General features: G+C 39.5%; 2 protein-coding genes across 5 annotated transcripts in view; one reads left to right on the forward strand and one right to left on the reverse strand.

The window, feature by feature from the left end:
* SLC24A2 (solute carrier family 24 member 2) overlaps window positions 1-19,412 on the forward strand; it is a 277,206-nt gene that overhangs the window by 85,401 nt on the left and 172,393 nt on the right. The window lies entirely within an intron of this gene.
* The window catches only part of LOC108284007 (uncharacterized protein C11orf98-like), a 42,002-nt gene that overhangs the window by 12,066 nt on the left and 10,524 nt on the right, over window positions 1-19,412 (reverse strand). Inside the window, exon 1 of one of the 2 annotated variants that reach the window (XM_037728525.1) lies at window positions 2,579-2,672. The exons of the other annotated variant lie outside the window; for it this stretch is intronic. The gene's annotated coding sequence lies outside the window, so the exon portion shown is untranslated. Of the gene's footprint in view, window positions 1-2,578; window positions 2,673-19,412 lie in introns of those variants that run through there. 2 annotated transcript variants of the gene reach the window in all.

A 19,412-nucleotide genomic window follows, 5' to 3' on the forward strand; every position in this document is an offset into this window, starting at 1 on the left:
TAATCACAGTCCTTTTTTCTTTTGGGCATCATTCACATTTAGAAAGTCTTTCACCTGCTAGTTTCCCGGTAGCCTTTTCTTTATCAGAGAATAAAAGTAAAATAAATTGTAAGTCCCCAATGGAATATGAGGAAAAAATATTTTTTTCCTCTCCTCTGATTAACAAATTGTTTAGAAAAGATATTAGAAAATCTTCCACTGGTGAGAGAACAAATACTTATATAAATGTAACCTGTAAAAACCTTGATTTAGCACCTTCCTTGTATAAAATATCTTTTAATGAAACATTTAAACTGAGTGAGAAGTGATTGAGCCAACTGCTAAGATAATATTCTATATGCCTTTACCCTATCCATTGAGATTTCATTATTTATTATTTTCCTATGCAAATAGGTAATCATTTTCCTAATCTTTTAAAAACATTTTAATTTAGAATGAACAATGTAAGATTTGGGATTTTAGTTTTAGAGAATCCTAGTTAACCATGTTTTAATTGGCAGTTATTTTAGTTGAACCAATTAATTTTGTCTTAGTGGTGAGAATTTGAAAATTCTAATTTGAAGAGGATTTAACATACATTTTCATCTTCTAAGGAAGTTTCTATTGACCATTTTTCCTCCCCAACCTATTTTTTAGATACTTATCTTGTGTGTGGGAAACAACCAAAAACTTAATTTAGTGGCTGGGCATGGTGGCTCATGCCTATAATCCCAGCACTTTGAGAGGCCGAAGCGGGTGGATCACGAGGTCAGGTGTTCGAGACCAGCCTGGCCAAGGTGGTAAAGCCCCGTCTCTACTAAAAATACTAGGTATGGTGATGGGTGCCTGTAATCCCAGCTACTTGGGAGGCTGAGGCAGGAGAATCACTTGAACCCAGGACGGGGAGATTGCAGTGAGTCAAGAGCGCACCATTGCACTCCATCCTGGTCAACAAGAGGAAAACTCTATCTCAGAAAAAAAAAATTAATTTAATTCTAGCTAATGAACAAAGACAGGTAGAAAGAAAGAAAAAGTAAGAAAGAAAGAAGAAGTTTTTTGGTTTTTGTTTGTTTGGTTTTTTTTTTAAGAGTGCCTTGGAAATCACCCTTATACAAATCAAACTCAACTTTTCCCAACACTGTCTTCTGTATGTGAGAAGCATCTTAAAAACAAAACTGACGTTTTAGGAGGGACCAGGGGGATGACTTTAGCGCTTATCAATCTTGCTGATGTCCTGTTCTTATTTTTGTCCTCTAAATGTATTTGATTTGAGAAAACACCATTTTTAAATCTCTTTATACTGAAGCTATATAAAGAGTAAGAGTTTAGGTATATAAAGGCAATGCTTTCATCTAGTGATTTCTTGTCCTTGGTTTTAGACAGGGCCATCAACAACTGAGAAATCATTACTTCCTGTGATAAAATTAAAATAAAAAATTAATAAACAACAATCATGGTGCACCTACCATGGACCAAATCCTTTGCCAACAGGGTGCATTCATACATAGACTGATGAATAAATAGAGACCTGGTTGCAAAGGTAGACAAACCAACACTTTCATGGCTATTTCCTCATTCTATGCTCACAAGTGCCCTATCAGTCAATGATGTCCCCATTTTATAGAAAGAAACATAACCTGTTAGAAGTTATATGGTTAAGTGACTTGCCAGAGGTCAAATGGCTAGCAAGTATGTCTTTTATGGATCTGAATCTGATGGATAAAGTTTGAAAAATGAGAGAATTTGCTAATTGTAAACTCTGGTCATTAATCAACATTCATTTATCTAACAAATTTTTATCAAGCACTTTCTATGTGCTGGGCATTTTGCTAGGTGCTGGAAGACTACATGAATAATATAAAGTCCCTACCCTCATAGAGCTTACATTCTAGTGGAGGAAGGAGACGATAAACATAGCAAATAAGGAAGTGATGCATAGTAACAAGTGCTTGAAAGAACAATAAAGCAGGCTGAGTAGATAAAGAGTGATTATTAGAAGGATGAGAAACTATTACTCCACCTGAAGTCACAAAATAGATAAAGCATCTTTTCCTTGCAGTTCAAAGAGAAAGCCATGTTTTATGTTTTACTGCTGGCGTATTTTATCCGCAGTGAAGCTAAAACATGAAATTTAAAGAATTTTTAAAAACTTTAATAAGGTAGCTTCAATTTTGTCTTATGGTATTATAGTCCATCTTCAAACAATATCTAAATTACAGTCTAATATTTTCTAGCATGAATCAAAAGAAAATCTAGTGAGGCCATTATTAGTGTCTGTAAAATTCAAATGGAAAAAAAACGTAGAAATCTGTCTTTAAAAGTCTATTCCCAGAGTTCAAGTGGCAACTGTTTTGTGACTTGACAAGATAGTTCATGGCTTTTAAAGAGAGAGGCCTCGTTCTGCTTAATGTGGTTTCCTGCTAAGCCCTGAGAGAATTTTTTAAATTATACTTCTAGTTATGCATACATAATTGCCATTCATCTATGACATAAGTATAGCATTTGGTATCTACTGCTTTTACAGACGGGTTAATGCAGTGAACTCCTTGGTTATTCTTTACCCCTTTCTGAAGACAGGAGGTAACAATAATGTACTCACCTCTTGCTAAAAGCTCCATATTTGACTGTTTACTCCTTTTTATAATTCCAGTGTTTGTTTGCAAACAATCTGCCTTTGTAGTGTAAAGACAAGACATTGGAGTGGCCTAAGCAGAGGGGTGGGGTAGAGCTTTCAGGAAAGCAGTGATGAAACTGATACCCCTGGACAATATCAGCATCTCAAGGGGAGAAACTTTTATCCTCACCCTCGTCCTTGACTTGAAGTCCAGTCCTTGTTCTATATACTAGCGTTGCCCAATGAGTGAAATCCAGTATTGTGGCATTTAAAAAGATTTTAGGTGGTACAACAAACATTTTTAATGATATACGCTTATTTTAACATACACTAGAAAAGTATATAACTGGTTATATACTTTTAACCAGAGAAATAAGCCCATTTCTCAAAAGGTGTTGTTTAAAAGCAACAAGAAAGCATTTAGGTGAAAGAAAAGCGAGTTCACTTAAAGTAGTAGGTTAATAAGAGCAGAGATAGAACCCAGCTATGGCAGAACTGTGATGGTAGTGCATGGATGACTGAGGGTGAATGAACACAACCCTCACTGTGGTCTTCAGTCACCTTGAGCGCTGCTTTTCCAAAGACTGATTCCCTGTGCTCCCTGCTCTTCCAAAGACTGGTTCCCTTTGGTCCTTTTCTTCATTTTCTGATACCCTCTTCTGCTGCTCAGGGGAGATTTCACAGCCTGGCCCTGTCCTGTGGGAGCCCCACTAGAGTGAGTCTCAGCGGGCTGGCATATGGCTACACTGAGCATTGCTCAATCCTTGGAGACCCCTGTCTATTGAACTTCCTTTTTTGGTTGGATAGATAAAGGCCATCCCAAAGTTTCCCTTCCATGCAGATGCATCCTACATTTGTGAGGGCTCCTCTCATCCTTTCTTGGTTATACCTTCAAAGAAGAATGTTTTAGTGTTGCCAGTGGACTAAAGTTAAATGGAATATCTTGTGCTGGGCTTCTGGGGTCTAAAATTATCTTGGGCAGCTTCAAAGGTTTTCATTATTTAAACTGTCACATGACACTATTGCTTGAATGGGACACTGTTTCTTTTGCCAGGACACATTCACACACACACACACACACACACACACACACACACACTCTCTCACACTCTACGCCACCCTTAGTGGTGGCTGTACTACTCCAGCTGATCCACTTTTCCATTCCATCAAGATCCACTGTGTACTGTGCATATTCATCATTTAGCATCAGGTGTAATCTAGTGATTCATAGAGGAAAAGGATTTGGAACCAGACTAAATATATAAAAGTCTACAGAATCACTTGCATTTGTTTATGCAAAAAAAGGGGGGGCGGGGAAGCCACAGTAGTTTATGAAACTGAATTGTCCAGTAATTTCAGAATGGTTAGATCCAAGGAGGCCTCAAGCAGTTTCATTTAGCCTTTGCCTCTTTCTGTGTATTTCTTGCATTCAACTTGGCTTTTCTGTCACTTGGATTTATTCTCAGGCAGGCTCCTTGTACAGTAAACAAGAAAACCACCAGTAGCTCTTAGCTTACATTTCATCAGCTTAACATCCCCAGAGAAAGACAACTCCTGTTTTCCAGTGCTTCTTCAATCTCAGCATTTGACCAGTTTGAGTCAAGTGTCCAGCCTCTTACCAGTCCCTGCAAGCCCTACAGCCCGGAGGTGAGGCATACTTACTGAATGGGCCTGAGTCATTCATCCTCATGAAGCTGAGGGGCTAAGGGTGGGATCTATCCCCTACTAAATCAAGTGGACTCACAGTACGAGAAAGGATATATTAGTCAGAGTTCTCCAGATAAATAGAACCAATAGGAGAAGTCTGTGTGTGTGTGTGTGTGTGTGCCTGTGTGTGCCTGTGTGTGTGTGTGTGTGTGTAAAGCTACACAGAGAGAGAGATGTACTATAAGGTATTAGGTTATTGATCACACAGTTATAGAGTCTGAGAAATCCCATGATCTGGCACCTACAAGCTGTAGACCCAGAAAAGCTGGTGTCTTTCTGGAAATTCCGAAGTCCTAAGAATTGGAGCACTGAGGGCAGTAAATCAAGGTCCCAGCTCTGTTCTCTGCCTTCTTATTCTGTTCAGGTCCTCAGTGGCTTGGATGACACATACCCACATTGGAGAGAGCTATCTGCTTTACTCAACCATCCAATTCATATGCTAATCTCTTACAGAAACACCCTCACAGATACACCCAGAAGTAATGTTTGACCAGCTGTCTGGGCATCCCTTGCCCCAGTCAAGTTGGCACATAAAATTAACCCAAACAGAGGGAGCCTTTAAGATACTTGAGATGCTATTTTAAAAAGAGGAGGGGTAGATGCTGGGCAGAAGAAAATAGTAGATCCATGTGAGGGCCTTACACATTGGACATGGTCAGAAGTGGAAGCCACTGTTTATGATGAAGATCAAATTAGGTGTGCCACACTGACAATGGATCTGTGGCATTTATTCCCTGCAAACTGTAAGAAACATGATGTCATATATCACACTCCCCTACTCTGTAGAAAAATGAATATTCTGAGCATTAGTCAGACATGTTGAAAGAAGTGCCCAGTAATTCCTTAATATACAAAATGCTTTCAGCAGCTCCCCTTACTAATAAGAATATCAAATCAGAGGAGCTGTATCAATCTTATTGAACCTACATTGAGTAAACGAAGAATATGACCTTTTGAGAAAAGCTCAAAACAACAGAATTGTAGAATAAGTGGCTGATTTATTTGCTCTTTTTCTCCTCTTTCAAGAGTCCTAATGTAAGTTATACACTTCTTCGTGGAGAAGGGCACTGGCTGAGGAGCCAGGAAAGCTATGCCATTTGCAACTTACACCATTTAATTTACTTCACTCAGTCTCAGTTACCTCCTCTGTAAAATGGCAATGATGATACTTGTCATATTGAAAATGTGATAAAATAATAAAACAACTAGGAAAATAGCTGGAATGAAAGCAATACTTAATAGGCTAGTTTTTCTCTCAGTAAAGGGACTTTCAAGATAAATTTAGAGTTTTGATAAATATATGTTAATTTGTTTTATAGAATTTAAAGTTTCATGTTTGGGTAAAATTTGGACTGAAGTAATATATATTATGTACTCAGTGGTGGCAAAAACAATTTGAGCTTAACACCATGAGACTGTATTTATTCAAGTAACAGATTAAAAGAATTTAAATTCTGGCATCTCTGAGCATGACATCCAGGGACATGCAAAATAAGAGGCAGTCCTCCAGCTTAGGGAAAGACACGTATGTTGGGGCCAGATAAGAAACTCATATCAGTAAAATGACTTTTTAAATTTCTGAAAATGCACTCCTAGTGCATTTCCTAAATGAAAGCCATCCACCAGGAACACATTCTGCTTTGTGTCCTTAAAATGAAGATAAAAACAAACTCATTCTAAGGAAATTTTCTTTCTAATCAGCTTAACTGAGAAGCAGCTTTTTTCTTTTCTTTTTCTTCATTTGTTTATTTGTTTTTCTTATATGCAACTCTGTTTTTTAAAAAAGTAAACTTTCCTACAGCTTTTCCATAGACCTCAGTGACTACTTGGAATTGCTTTTAGGTTTTGTGTTCAAATGAAGATTAACAAATAGGTAGTAAGCCTACCAGATGATACCCAGCATCCTATCCGCAACATTTTCATGTTTTCTCATTTTACTTTGCCACAATATCATGAGGGAGGTGTTATTGTTTCATTTTGCAATCAAAGAAACTGAGGCTCCAGAGAAGTTACATGACGTGCCTAAAGCCACATAGTCAGTAATTCATAAATCCAAGATTATCAAGCCCTGGTTTCTAAAGCCAGGGTTCTTTTCACAGGGTATTAGTAACATATTCTAAACTAAATTACTTTGTTTTGCCTATTTAATCGTACCTTACTTCATCAAGATTTCTACAGGCTGAGCAAATTTATCTGCAGGTTATTTTTAGAAATCATTTCACCCATCACTGAGAGCAGCCTTCACAGAGCTTTTGAAGGCACATAAAAATATTGCCTGGCAGTTTAATGAAATCGTAAAAGAAGAGAGATAAATTATTGGAAACTACAGAGTGTTAATGCATAAACGGTAGAAGACACACATGGGGCAAAGGGATGCCTCCCCACTATACTGCCTTGCCTGAATTAACATTTAAGTTACACAAGCACTTTTGTGATTGCCTGGATTCTGAGGGGTCACAGCACCTGACTGGAGCATTTATCACTCAAATTACAGGGTCCAAAACCAATCCTAATGACTCGGGGTGCTAAGCAAGATAGCTGAAAATAGTAACTGGTAGGAATGTGAGTTTGACTCAAGGAAAGCGAAGGTCAGAGCCAGAGTGTAAGTACCAAGGTCAAGTGTAAAATGCCGAACAGGAAAGCATTCCTATGATCTCAAACTTGGAAGCTCAGGAAGAAGTTGAGAAACTTGGCATGGAACACATTGGTACAATTGTTTCAGAATGAAGAATGTGAACAGTGTGAAGAGGTCAGGAAGCATTTTCTGTCACAGCTAGGGCCTGATATGTGGGACCACCCAAATGGGCTAAGGGAATTTATTCATTTGTTTGCTCCCTAATTGATTCCACCTTCGGGTCTATCCCATGAAGTTCTACAGAGTTTTATAATGGCTCATAAACTGTAAGTAACTTGAGGACTATGCACACAGGGGTGAGTAACGTGCCATTTTATATATGGCATACCCAAAACACACTGAACTTGTTCTGTCTTGTTTTGTTTTTTTAATTTGTATTTTAGGTTCGGGGTACATGTGCAGATTTGTTAGATACATAAATTACATGTCACAGGGGTTTGGTGTACAGATTATGTTGTCACCCTGGTGATAAGCAAAGTACCCAATAGGTAGTTTTTTGATCCTCACCTCCTCACCCTCCTCAGTCTCCACACTCAAGGACGCACTGGTATCTATTGTTCCCGTCTTTGTGTCCATGTGTACTCAATATTTAGCTTGCACTTATAAGTGAGAACATGCAGTATTTTGGTTTTCTATTCCTGTGTTCACATAGGATTATGGTCTCCAGCTTCATCTATCTTGCTGCAAAGGACATGATCTCCTTCTTTTTATGGCTGCATAGTATTCCATGGTGCATATGTATCACATATTCTTTAGCCAGTCTCCTTTTGAAGGGTGTTTAGGTTTATTGCATGTCTTTGCTGTTGTGAATAATGTTGCAATGGACATACACATGTGTATTAGTTCATTCTCATGCTGCTAATAAAAATATACCCGAGGCTGGGTAATTTATAAAGAAAAGAGGTTTATTGACTCACAGTTCAGCAGGGCTGGAGAGGCCTCAGGAAACTTATAATCATGGTGGAAGGGGAAGCAAACATGTCCTTCCTCACATGGCAGCAGGAAGGAGAAGTGCTGAGCAAAGGGGGAAAAGCCCCTTATAAAACCATTAGATCTTGAAAGATCTCCCTTACTGTCATAAGAACAGCGTAAGGATAACTGCCCCCATGATTAAATTACCCCACGTGGGCTTCCTCAAGATGTGGGGATTATGGAAACTACAATTCAAGATGAGATTTGGGTGGGGACACAGGCAAACCATGTCAATGTGCATGTGTCTTTATGGTAGAATGATATATATTCCTTTGGGTATATAGCTAATAATGGGATTGCTGGGTCAAATGTTACTTCCATTTTAAGTTCTTTCAGAAATCACTTCACTGATTTCCACAATGGCTGAACTAATTTACATTTCCACCTACAGTGTCTAATCATTCCCTTCTCTTTGCAACCTTACCAGCATCTTGTTTTTTGACTTTTCATATTGGCCATTCTAACTGGCTTCATATGGCCTCTCACTGTGGTTTTGATTTGCATTTCTCTAATGATTAATGATGTTGAACCTTTCTTCATATGCTTGTTGGCCATGTGTATGGCTTCTTTGGAAAAGTGTCTATTTGTGTCCTTAGACCTTTGTTGAATGCTTAGTTTGTGAGTATTTTTTCCCATTATTTAGGTTGTTTGTTTACTCTGTTGATAGTGTGTTTTGCTGTACAGAAGCTCTTTATAGGTCCAATTTGTCAATTTTTGTTTTTGTTGCAATTACTTCCAGCATCTTCATCATGAAATCTTTGCCAATTCCAATATCCAGATGGTACTTCCTAGATTATCTTTCAGAGTTTTTATAGTTTTAGGTTTTACATTTGTCTTTAATTAATCTTTAGTTGATTTTTCTGTGTGGTGTAAGTAAGGGACCCAGCTCCAATCTTCTGCATATGGCTAGCCATTTATCCAAGCACCATTTTTTGAATAGGGAGTCTTTTTCCCCATTGCTTGTTTTTTGTTGACTTGCCGAATATCAGATAGTTTGGGTGTGGCTTTATTTCTGTGTTTTCCATTGTATTCCATTGCTCTGTGTGTCTGTTTTTGTACCAATGCATGCTGTTTTAGTCACCATAGCCTTCTAGTATAGTTTGAAGTCAGATAACATGATGCCTCCAGCTTTGTTCTTTTTGCTTAGGATTGCCTTGGCTATTTGAGCTCTTTTTTGGTTCCATATAATTTTTAAGATAGCTTTTTCTAATTCTGTGAAGAATGTCATTGGTAGTCTGATAGGAATAGCATTAAATCTGTAAATTGCTTTGGGCAGTATGACTATTTTAACAATATTGATTCTTCCAATCAATGAGCATGGAATGTTTTTCCATTTGTTTGTGTCATCTCTGATTTCTTTGAGCACTGTTTTGTAATTCTCATTGTAGAGATCTTTCACCTCTCTGTTTAGCTGTATTTCTAGGTATTTTCTTCTCTTTGTGGCTGTTATGAATGGGATTGTGTTGTCGATTTGGCTCTCAGCTTAGACATTGTTAGTGTATAGAAATGCTCATGATTTTTAACATGCTCCAGTGGTGCAATCAGTTAACATGCAGTACTTACTTATACAGAAATGCTAGTGATTTTTGTACATTAATTTTTATCCTGAAACTTTGCTGGAGTTATTTTTCAGATCTAGGAACTTTTTCACTAAGGATGTTGTTTTCCAGATATAGAATTACATCATCTGCAAACAAAGGTAGTTTGAGTTCCTGTCTTCCTATTTGGATGCCTTTTATTTGTTTCTCTTGCCTGCTTGCCCTGGCTAGGAATTTTAGTACCATGTTGAACAGGAGTGGTAAGAGTAGGCATTCTTGTCCTGAAAACATAGTGAATTTGTTAACCCAACCAGGAACCAGATTTGAACTCAGCTCTGCAATGCTGTCATCTTGTCATCTTCTGGGCTGAGTTTTCCAGGTTTCGTATATACCTACTTTCTTCACCATTTGTCTTTCACAGTGAAAGACCCAAATTCCAGATATCGACAAGCCTAGATGAAAATCACTACCCTGAAACCCTTAAAGTGTCCAAGGATCACCTTTGCCTGTCAGATACACTAGGCTTTCCCCTTCCTTGGTTATTTGGTGCTGTTATGCCCAGTTGTAGTGTGGTCTGGAAAGTGCTTCTCTCCCCAACCACATGTCTTGAATGCTTCAGGAAAAGCACCCAACTCTCCTTGACAATCACAAAAACTGGTCTTGATCATGTTGATCAAAAAGAGCATCATCAGGAGTCGTGAATGGAAGTTTGCTCTAAGAATGTTACCCTAATACTAGAAGGAAGCCCCGTTGAAGAGGAAGGACGATGTTCTTCAGTGCAGCAGTGAAATTCCTTCACTGATTTCCATTGAGGGAAAGGATTCTTGCCTCTTTTAGCACAAACCACATGGTCCAAGGAGGACCATCTCTTTCCCAGGCCTTAGAAATTTGGATTAAATCTCACAAAAACAGGAAAAAAAAATATTGGAGCGGGCCCTGCAGTGGCATCCTGAAAAGATTGTCCATCAGTTCCTGCTGCCTGGCCACCTAGAGCACCCTATGCCTACTGTTTTTAAGCCCGATTCTTGATTTTCTTTCAATCCAGTGAGTTCCCCATTCTTGACAGTACAGTGCCTTTTCCAAATTAAGCAGGAAGTTTCTTTTGCTTGTAACCATAGTATTCCAAGGGCTGCCTCCTAAGAGGGGAGATGGTGAAAAGCCAGACACAGGGAGGAACTGCCAGGAAGTAGGAGAAAGGAAAAGAGGTGTGGCGCCCCTGGGCCCAGGACCAGTGACCATGAAGTCACCAACAGCTTTTTTAAGTGTTTCCCCCACAAAAAATAATGTTTTTAAATGCTCCCATCTCAGCACAAGAAAGCTGTTCTAGCTATACACAATTTCACTTCTGTTTACGCTTAGCTAGATTTTCATCACCTGGTATAGCAGTCCTTGCTACTTCAGAAGCTCTGGTTGAAAGCCTCCATTTAAAGTAAGTGGGAAAACGAATTAAATATTGTTTCATTAGTGAGGTTTGGTTGAACACACATTTCATTAAAAAATTAATGTTTTTTGGAAACTGAAAGAAAAACGTTCGGAGCACAATTTCCAGGCACAACGCTGAGTGTGAAATGATCACCTGATCACAATGGCTAGGTGTGGTCAGACGGAATGCCCATCACCTTTTCAGTACTCTTCCATTTCCAGAAAGACAGTGAGATCCTCTGCATCCTTCAGGATACACTCAACATCCATGTAATCTCCCAGAAACCTATGCTGAGTCAATAGTTCCTTTCCCTTTGCTTCAGTAGCCCTCTAGGAGCAAAGACCTGTATTTCCTGCGATCAGTTTTGTAATTGTTCAGGTTCATCCATCTCTCCCACTAAACTGCATCTTGCCTGTTTAGAGATTTGCTTTCGGTGTTTTGCCTCGCCACACTTACAGTGTCTAGCATACAGTAAGCACTCAATAGTTAATGTACTGTCCTTTAAGAGGGTTTCATAGTAAACCTTTCCATCCTCTTCCTTTGACAAATGCCCAGCACTGAAATTTCCCGTCAGCATTATGCTAGGAATGACATTTGTGAAGTTGAATTTTCACAGTGAGTTCCTAGCTTTGCTGCACTCATATTGTGCATTTTTCACTCTAAACCTTTTTTGAAACAGCTGCTTTCAGTTTTGTTTTGTTTTTTAATCCATCTCACTCTAAGACAGTACAGCTAATCAATATATAAAGTAAAAAGAATGGAAAATTGATGTAAGTCATGACTTTTCTGGCGTTTCCTTTTGGCCCTACCTTCAAAAATTTTCCACCTCTTCCATCACTTGCTTAGAATAAAGACAAATTAGTTTTCATGATTAATGTATTTTACTATCAACCACATACATCTGTTTGATCCCAAATTAAGCATGCCATGATATTTCCTATGGATATTTCTTACAGTACATTTTTGTATTTAGAGGTCACCCCTCCTTATGCTGTGTTTCTCCTACTCCCTGTATTGTTGCTGTGTCACACTATATAATGTAGTGGTTATACTGTGCCATGGAAACAGGCCTTTCCTCAGGGTTTTCTGCGTACCATGGCCACAGAGATTGAGATGTTCCACTTCTGTGGTTTGGTATTGAAGTTTTTCCCCTTTACTATTTTAGTTAAAATTTATAGAAGGAGAAAGGAGCTTTAAAGGAGAGGGTTGCTCCTGCTGACATCTTTATTCCTGCTACTGTCCATTAGCAATTTAAGTTAAGATAATGTTTCTCCCGGCTGGGCTTACAAAAGGGCCCAGGTTTTGTTCTCAGTTATCTTACTATAATTCTGTGTGCAGCCATCTACTATCAGCACCAAAAGGAACATTCAATGTCATTTCATGTGTGCTGCCTTAAACATTGAGACTCTTACTCCTGCCCCAGTGAACATTTCTAGATGTTCATCTCTGCAGGTATAAGCATCGTTATAATTAGAATCTTATATCTGGAAAATGTTCACATAAAGCACATCCATGATGCAGGATAATGAGTTTCAGAGGCTCCTCTCTAGGTCCCAGTTCCAATTAACCTGTGGCAGGGAGAACTGCATAAGAAATGTCAACATAAAATCAAGCCAGTGAATTTGGGCAGAAGAAAGGATGATCAATTACCCTGGCAGAACCAGTCAATCAATTCCTATTTCTGTTGCATGAAGGAGTTGTTTTTCCAAACTACTGTTTGTTACTCCTCTCTGAAATCGTCTGAAAACATAATATACTACTTCTCAGATAAAGGTTAACTGAATGAGTCTCTAGAGAATGAAAGCAAATGATTTCACCACTCATTAATCTATAGATCCTCAATATGTGTCTGAAATGCTCGCGTTAACTAAGAACAGAGATGACAGCCAAGCCTGCTGATGTTCTATTAGTGGGCTCTATTATTGCCCACTGCTTTATTTTTATGATTGTGCTGCATAAAGAATGTTTTTCCTCCAAAACCTCTTTTAGCTGAGCAATATGAACCAGGGACAAAGAAGATGGAGACACTGAAATCCCAGTGAGACCCAGTTCCTCCACAGGACTGCAAGTGGTTTGCTGTTTGAACTGCCCCCAAACCTCGACTGGATTAAGCTAGGGAATACAGCAAGGAACAAAAGAGACAATGATCCCTGCCCTTGTGGAGATTACATTCTGGAAGAGAGAGCCATAACATAAACAAAATAAAATAAGTAAATGAGATAGGATATTAGAAGATGAGAAGGGCTATGGAAAACCACGAAGGAGAAAAAAGAGGTAGGGAGTTCTGCGGGGCAGAGAGGTTGCAATTTTAAATAAGATGGTCCAGAAGGTCTTCCTGAAAAAGATGATATTTGAGCAAAGACTTGAAAAAAGGGAGGGAGATATCAGAGATCTATGTGGATAGCTAGTATAAAAAGCATTCCACAGGCTGGGCGCGGTGGCTCAAGCCTGTAATCCCTGTAATCCCAGCACTTTGGGAGGCCAAGGTGGGCAGATCATGAGGTCAAGAGAACGAGACCATCCTGGCCAATATGGTGAAACCCTGTCTCTGCTAAAAATACAGAAAAAATTAGCTGGGTATGGTGGGGCGTGCCTGTAGTCCCAGCTACCCGGGAGGCTGAGGCAGGAGAATTGCTTGAACCCGGGAGGCAGAGGTTGCAGTGAGCTGAGACCACGCCACTGCACTCCATCCTGGTACCTGGCAACAGAACAAGACTCTGTCTCAAAAAAAAAAAAAAAATCATTCCAGAGAGTTAATGAATATCATTCTGTCCAGCGGGAGAGACACAAGCAAGGCAGGTGAGATCAGAGAGTAAGATTGGAAGGGGTTAGTTGTAGACCTGGAGGCGCTCTATAAAGGCACTGACTTCTGCTCTGAGATAGGGGCCATTTGGAAGGCTTTCAGTGGAGGAGAGACATGTTCTGACAACATTTTATGCAGGGTCAGTCTGGCTGCTGTGTTGAAAACAGACTAGGATGAAGGCAGAGGGGACAGGGAGACCAGTAAGACAGAGGCTATTGCACTTATCAGGCAGAAAGTGATGAACCAGGTGGCAATAGTAGGGGCCTCCAGAAGTGGTCAGATTCTAAATACATTGTGACACACACACACACCCCACACACCCTGGTGTCTATTTGGAGCGTTTAAAGTCAGTATAAATGAGCATTTCTTGATGAGAAAGAAAGAACTGTTTGTCACTAGTTGTATTTATGAGCTTCTCAACATTGTGAAATTGACTTTTCAAATGTTTTGAAGCCATCAATCTTTGCCTTAAAATAAGTAAATTTGGTTTATGGATAAGACTATAGAGGAAGGGACCCCACAGTGAAATATATACTTTCATAAATTTAGCTATGAATATATATATATAGAGAGAGAGAGAGAACTGTCTGCATTTCTCATAATGTTTAAGAAAGTGGCATTAAAGCATTATTACTAACAGTCATTTTGATGAGTGAAAGTTGCGCAAGGAAACTAGGATTTTCAGCTGAACCTTGTCAACAGTAGAGAAGTAGCTGTGGCAGATCCGAACCTCCATGTGGTCTGCTTCCTTCATTTTCATCCCTGACCTCAGCCTTTGGGCAGTGGGTTTGCCCGGCTGTGGTCACCTGAGTCACGCTCTTCTCTCAGTGTGCCCTGATACTTTCTGCATCCATGCCTTTGCATAGGCCGTGACTTCCACCTGAAGTGCCCAGTTCTCCTCCAGACCTATCATCCTTCAGAACTAGTTGAAGAGACACCTCTTCTGTTAGGGTCGGATGCTTTCCCTATTGGTTCTACTATACCCAGGGAGCTCAGCCCACTTACAGTACTTCTCAGTGTTAATAGAGTTATTTATGTGTCTTTTTCTCTAGACTGTGAATTCCCTGAGGGCAGAAACTGTGTCATAGTCTTTGTAGCCCAGTGATGGAATAATATTGTCTAGCACACAGTAAGTACTTAGGGTGTGCTACCGAATTCACGTTCAGTTGAAAGAGTCCATAGTAGCTAATCACTTTATGTTAAATGCATTTGCAATGACCAGTTAAGGTTCCTTTCTGTGGTAATAAGAATGGCAACCATTTATGTGTTAGGGTTCTCCAGAGAAACAGAACCAATAGAATACACACACACACACACACACACACACAGGCGCGCGCGCACTGTATATGTGAGAATTGTTATGGGAATCAGCTAATGTGACTGTGGAAGCCGAGAGATCCCAGTATTTGCCATCTGCAAGATGGAGAATGAGGAAAGCCAGTGGTATGATTCATTCCAAATCTGAAGGCGCAAGAACCAGGAGCATCAACAACCAATGGCAGGAGAAGAATAATGTTTCAGTTTAAGCAGAAAGAGCACATTTGCACTTCCTCTACCTTTTTGTTCTATTCGGGCCCTCAATGGATTGTATGATGCCCCCCGACATTGGTGGGGGTGATCTTCTTTACTAAGTCTACTGAGTCAAATGCTAATCTCTTCCAGAAACCCCCTCACAGACATACCCCAAAATGTTTTACCAGCTATCTGGGCATCCCTTAGCCCAGTCAAGTTGACACAGAAACTTAACCATCATGATTCATTATGATTGTCCAGTGTCCCCAGTACTGTGTAAGGCACATGGCAAATATCTCATTCAGGCCCCCAGCAACCTATAAGCAAGGTGTGCTTCATTCCTATTTTATAGGTAGGCAACTGAGGTTCAGAAGAGCAAGGCAGCAATAGAAATAACCTTTATGCATCCTTAGAGATCATCAAAATGGATAATATAATGAACCTAAGGACACTATTTCCCTTTAATAATGTATAAGTAAGTATTCTGTATACTGTAACTTGTAAGGTAAAAACCTGTCACAAGCTGGCCTATAATAACACAAGCTTGGATAACAGGGTGAGTGACTGCCTCAATCCCCTGCTGGGTCCCTGTTCTCAATGGAGAAGGTGATGTTCTCATCCTGAGAGTGCCAGGGCAGAATTAGAACCTGAACAGCTAGTGATCATTTGCAGCTCCTTCAGCTTGGCATTCAGTCATTTGTATAAGTTTTACTTTCTTCACTTATGTGTCTTTTGTGACAGCACAGACTGACTGAAATATATTATTTTTCATCAACCTCCTATTCACAGCTCTGCATTTTACACAGTTGATTTTCTTACTCCACTTAGCATGTTATGGTAGGGTGTTTCTCTGGTTGGAAGGATTATAAATTTGCCACCTCATTTAATAGTTGATTTTTTATCAATTCTGTGAACAAACTCATTATTGTCTCTCAGATAGGCAGTCTCTTCATTCCAGACATTTTTATAGAAGTTTTATTTGAATGTAATCTTAATGTAACTAAAAATGCCAGCATCTATGAACTATTTAGCAGGAATTAGTTGAAAAGGCAAAGGCACTATATTTGTTATTTATAGGGAGATCTTCAGATGTCTTCTCCGCGTGCTATGGTAATGCTTCTGATTTTCTTTGGATGAACAGTAAAATTCAAGAAATGAAGACAAGAAGTAGAACCTGCAATGTTTTTTAAATAGAAATAAAGTATTACCCTAGACCGCTAAGTTAGAGGTATCAAAAGGCTAGTGCTTTATTTGGTTGTTTTAATCGTTTCATAGGTTTTCCCAGGTTGGTAAGAAGGTTTTGAAGTCTTGAAGTCTGTGATGCATGCCAATGAGTTGCAACTTCCTGCAGGTTAGGCAGCTGCAGAATCAGATGCAAAGCTTCTTATCAGATATAAATGTAGGAGAAGGTTCTGTGAGCTACACAAACTACAGTGTTGGGTGGTGTGGTGGAAAGAACACAAAATTTAGAGTCAGAATAATAAAGGAAAGCAGCCATGGCTGGTTTCTATTATTGAGTGCCTGCTCTATGCTAGGCTTGCCACCGCACCTCCTCATTTAATCTTTATAACAGTCCTGGGAGTCAGTCTTATTAGCCCGAGTGTTGGGATAAGGAAGGAGACTCAAAGGGGTTGAGTCATCTGCCTAAGCTAGATCTGCAAAGCTAGCCCCACAGAGATAAGATTTAAGACCAGGATTGTCTGGTTCAAGCCCTCTGTTTTTCCCATGATGTCTGATGCCTGGAACCTAGCTTCGTCACTGGTCATTGTTTTGTGTGCTTGTGTGTGTGTTTCTATTTTATATGTTTATATTTGCTTATATATGTTTCTATATGTATTTGTTTGTATTAATATAGTATATAATAAATGTATATGTTTATATAGAACCATAAATCTATAATATATAATAGATGTCACAATATAGAATGTGTGTTATACGTAATGTATAGCACTTTGTATATTGTATACAATACTTAGATATATAAATGTATAGTTGTTAAAATATTCAGAATGTTTATTTGATTTTAAATTGCCAAAATTCATGAGATTTGAAGGTTTTATTCATTTTAATTTGAATTTTCTAACGAAAAACTTTTTTTAAGTTCAGGGGTACGATGAACATTTGTTATATGGGCAACTTTGTGTCATGGAGGTTAGTTATACTCATCACCCAAGTATTAAACCTAGTACCTATTAGTTGTTTTTCCTAATCCTGTACCTCCTTCTGCCTTCCATCCTCTGATAGGCCCCATTATGTGTTGTTCTCCTCCCTGTGTCCATGTGTTCTCATCATTTAGCTCCCACTTACAAGTGAGAACATGCAGTATTTGGTTTTCTTTCCCTGTGTTAGTTTGTGCAGGCTAATGGCCTTAAGCTCCATCCATGTTCCTGCAAAGGGCATGATCTCATTCTTTTTTATGACTGCTTAGTAGTCCATTGTGTATATGTACCACATTTTCTTTATCTAGTCTACCATAGATGGCCATTTAGGTTGATTCTATGTCTTTGCTATTGTGAATAGTGCTGCAATGAACGTACATGTGCATGTGTCTTGATAATAGAATGATTTATATTGCTTTGGGTATATACCCAGTAATGGGATTGGTGGATCAAATGATGTTTCTATCTTTAGATCTTTGAGGAATCACCACAGTATTTTCCACAATGGTTGAATTAATTTACACTCCCACCAACAGTGTATAAGTGTTCATTTTTCTCCATAACCTCACCAGCATCTGTTATCTTTTTAACTTTTTCATAATAGCCGTAATGGCCGGTGTGAGATAGTATCTCATTGATGAAAAGCTTTTTATTGTTTAAAAATGTTCATAAAGAATTCTCTTAGGTTAAGAAATTAACTATTAAACAATAAAATAGTTTCTTTCCAAAGCCAAATTTGTCCCTCCTAGTATGTAACTCAATATGGACAATATTTTATCCGTTTTTTATGTGACATTTTAACTGGAATGAGATTGCGATATAGTAAACATCTCCACTAATCAAAAGTTCATTTATTTGTTTTATTTACTTTCCCCTAGTCTTTATCTTACTTACTTAATTTTTAATGAAATACTCTTTTTAAGAACTTTTCCTACATTATAAGATAAACATGTGGGGAAAAAAAGGTTTTCATTGTGGGAAAAAAATAGAAGATATAAACAAGGAAACAAAGGCACACACTCAGCTGCCACAGTGCCAGGACAGCCCAGCTCTTCAGATTTCCAGGTCTATCTGTTAAGATTCTGGCAGGGAATGGGGAGGAAAATGGCAGATAGGAGGCAGGACTAAATTGCACATCCCACTTGGATGGACAGAACAGCATGTGGAGACTCATATTGTGAACTTTTGCTCCAAGAACTACTGCAGGAACATACCAGGAAAGCCAAGAGAATCCACAAACCCTTTGAAGGAAGCAGATTGCTCCTGCAGGCCCTGGGAGACAGTCAAAAAACTGTGAGTGCCCGAAGTGTGAAAGTGTGAAAGGGGGATCATCCAACCTTGAACACACACCCTCACTGAGGAACCTGAAGGTCCAGATCACAGAAGGAGGATTTGACCTTACCTGGAGCTGAGACAGTTTTAGAGAGCTGAGAAAAATACAGGAGTAGAAGAAGCAGTGGAAAGAGCCCTATGGGCTCTTGGTCCCCAGGGAAGCCATTTCTTACTTTGTCTCACAGAGGTCCTTGGGGAGGGCTGCCAGAGGAACAGGGAAAAGACCACAGGAAGGAGGAAACTTCCAGCTGAACTTTGTAACAATTTTGACCAAACATGAAGTTTCCTGAACAGAACTTGGGGAGAGGGTGAATAGGGAGTGCAGACACAGCATGAAGCCACAGCAGGTGGGGAGGCACAAAACCTGAAAGCCCTGTTTGATTTCTCAGCCAGGAGGCTGGCAGCCTGGGGTAGGTTTCCGGCCCTGCCCACCAGCTGGCTGAAAATAAACTTGGTCCTTTTGGAAGGGCACGGTGGGAGTGAGACTGATCTTTGGGGTTGTGTGGGAGCTGGGTGAGGCCTGTAACTGCTAGCTTTCCCCCACTTCCTTGGCAATCTGCATGACACAGTAGAGGCAGCCATAATCCTTCTGGGAAAATAAACCCATTGGCCTGAGACCCACACCCTCATCCTACACAGCAGCTGCAGCAAGCCCCGCCCAAGGAGAGTATGAGCTCAGACTCACTAACCCTGCTCACATCTGATGGTCTTTCTCTGCCTGCCCTGGTAGCTGGAGAC

The sequence above is a fragment of the Cebus imitator genome, unplaced genomic scaffold (assembly GCF_001604975.1).
Source record: "Cebus imitator isolate Cc_AM_T3 unplaced genomic scaffold, Cebus_imitator-1.0 Scaffold267, whole genome shotgun sequence".
Taxonomy (NCBI): domain Eukaryota; kingdom Metazoa; phylum Chordata; class Mammalia; order Primates; family Cebidae; genus Cebus; species Cebus imitator.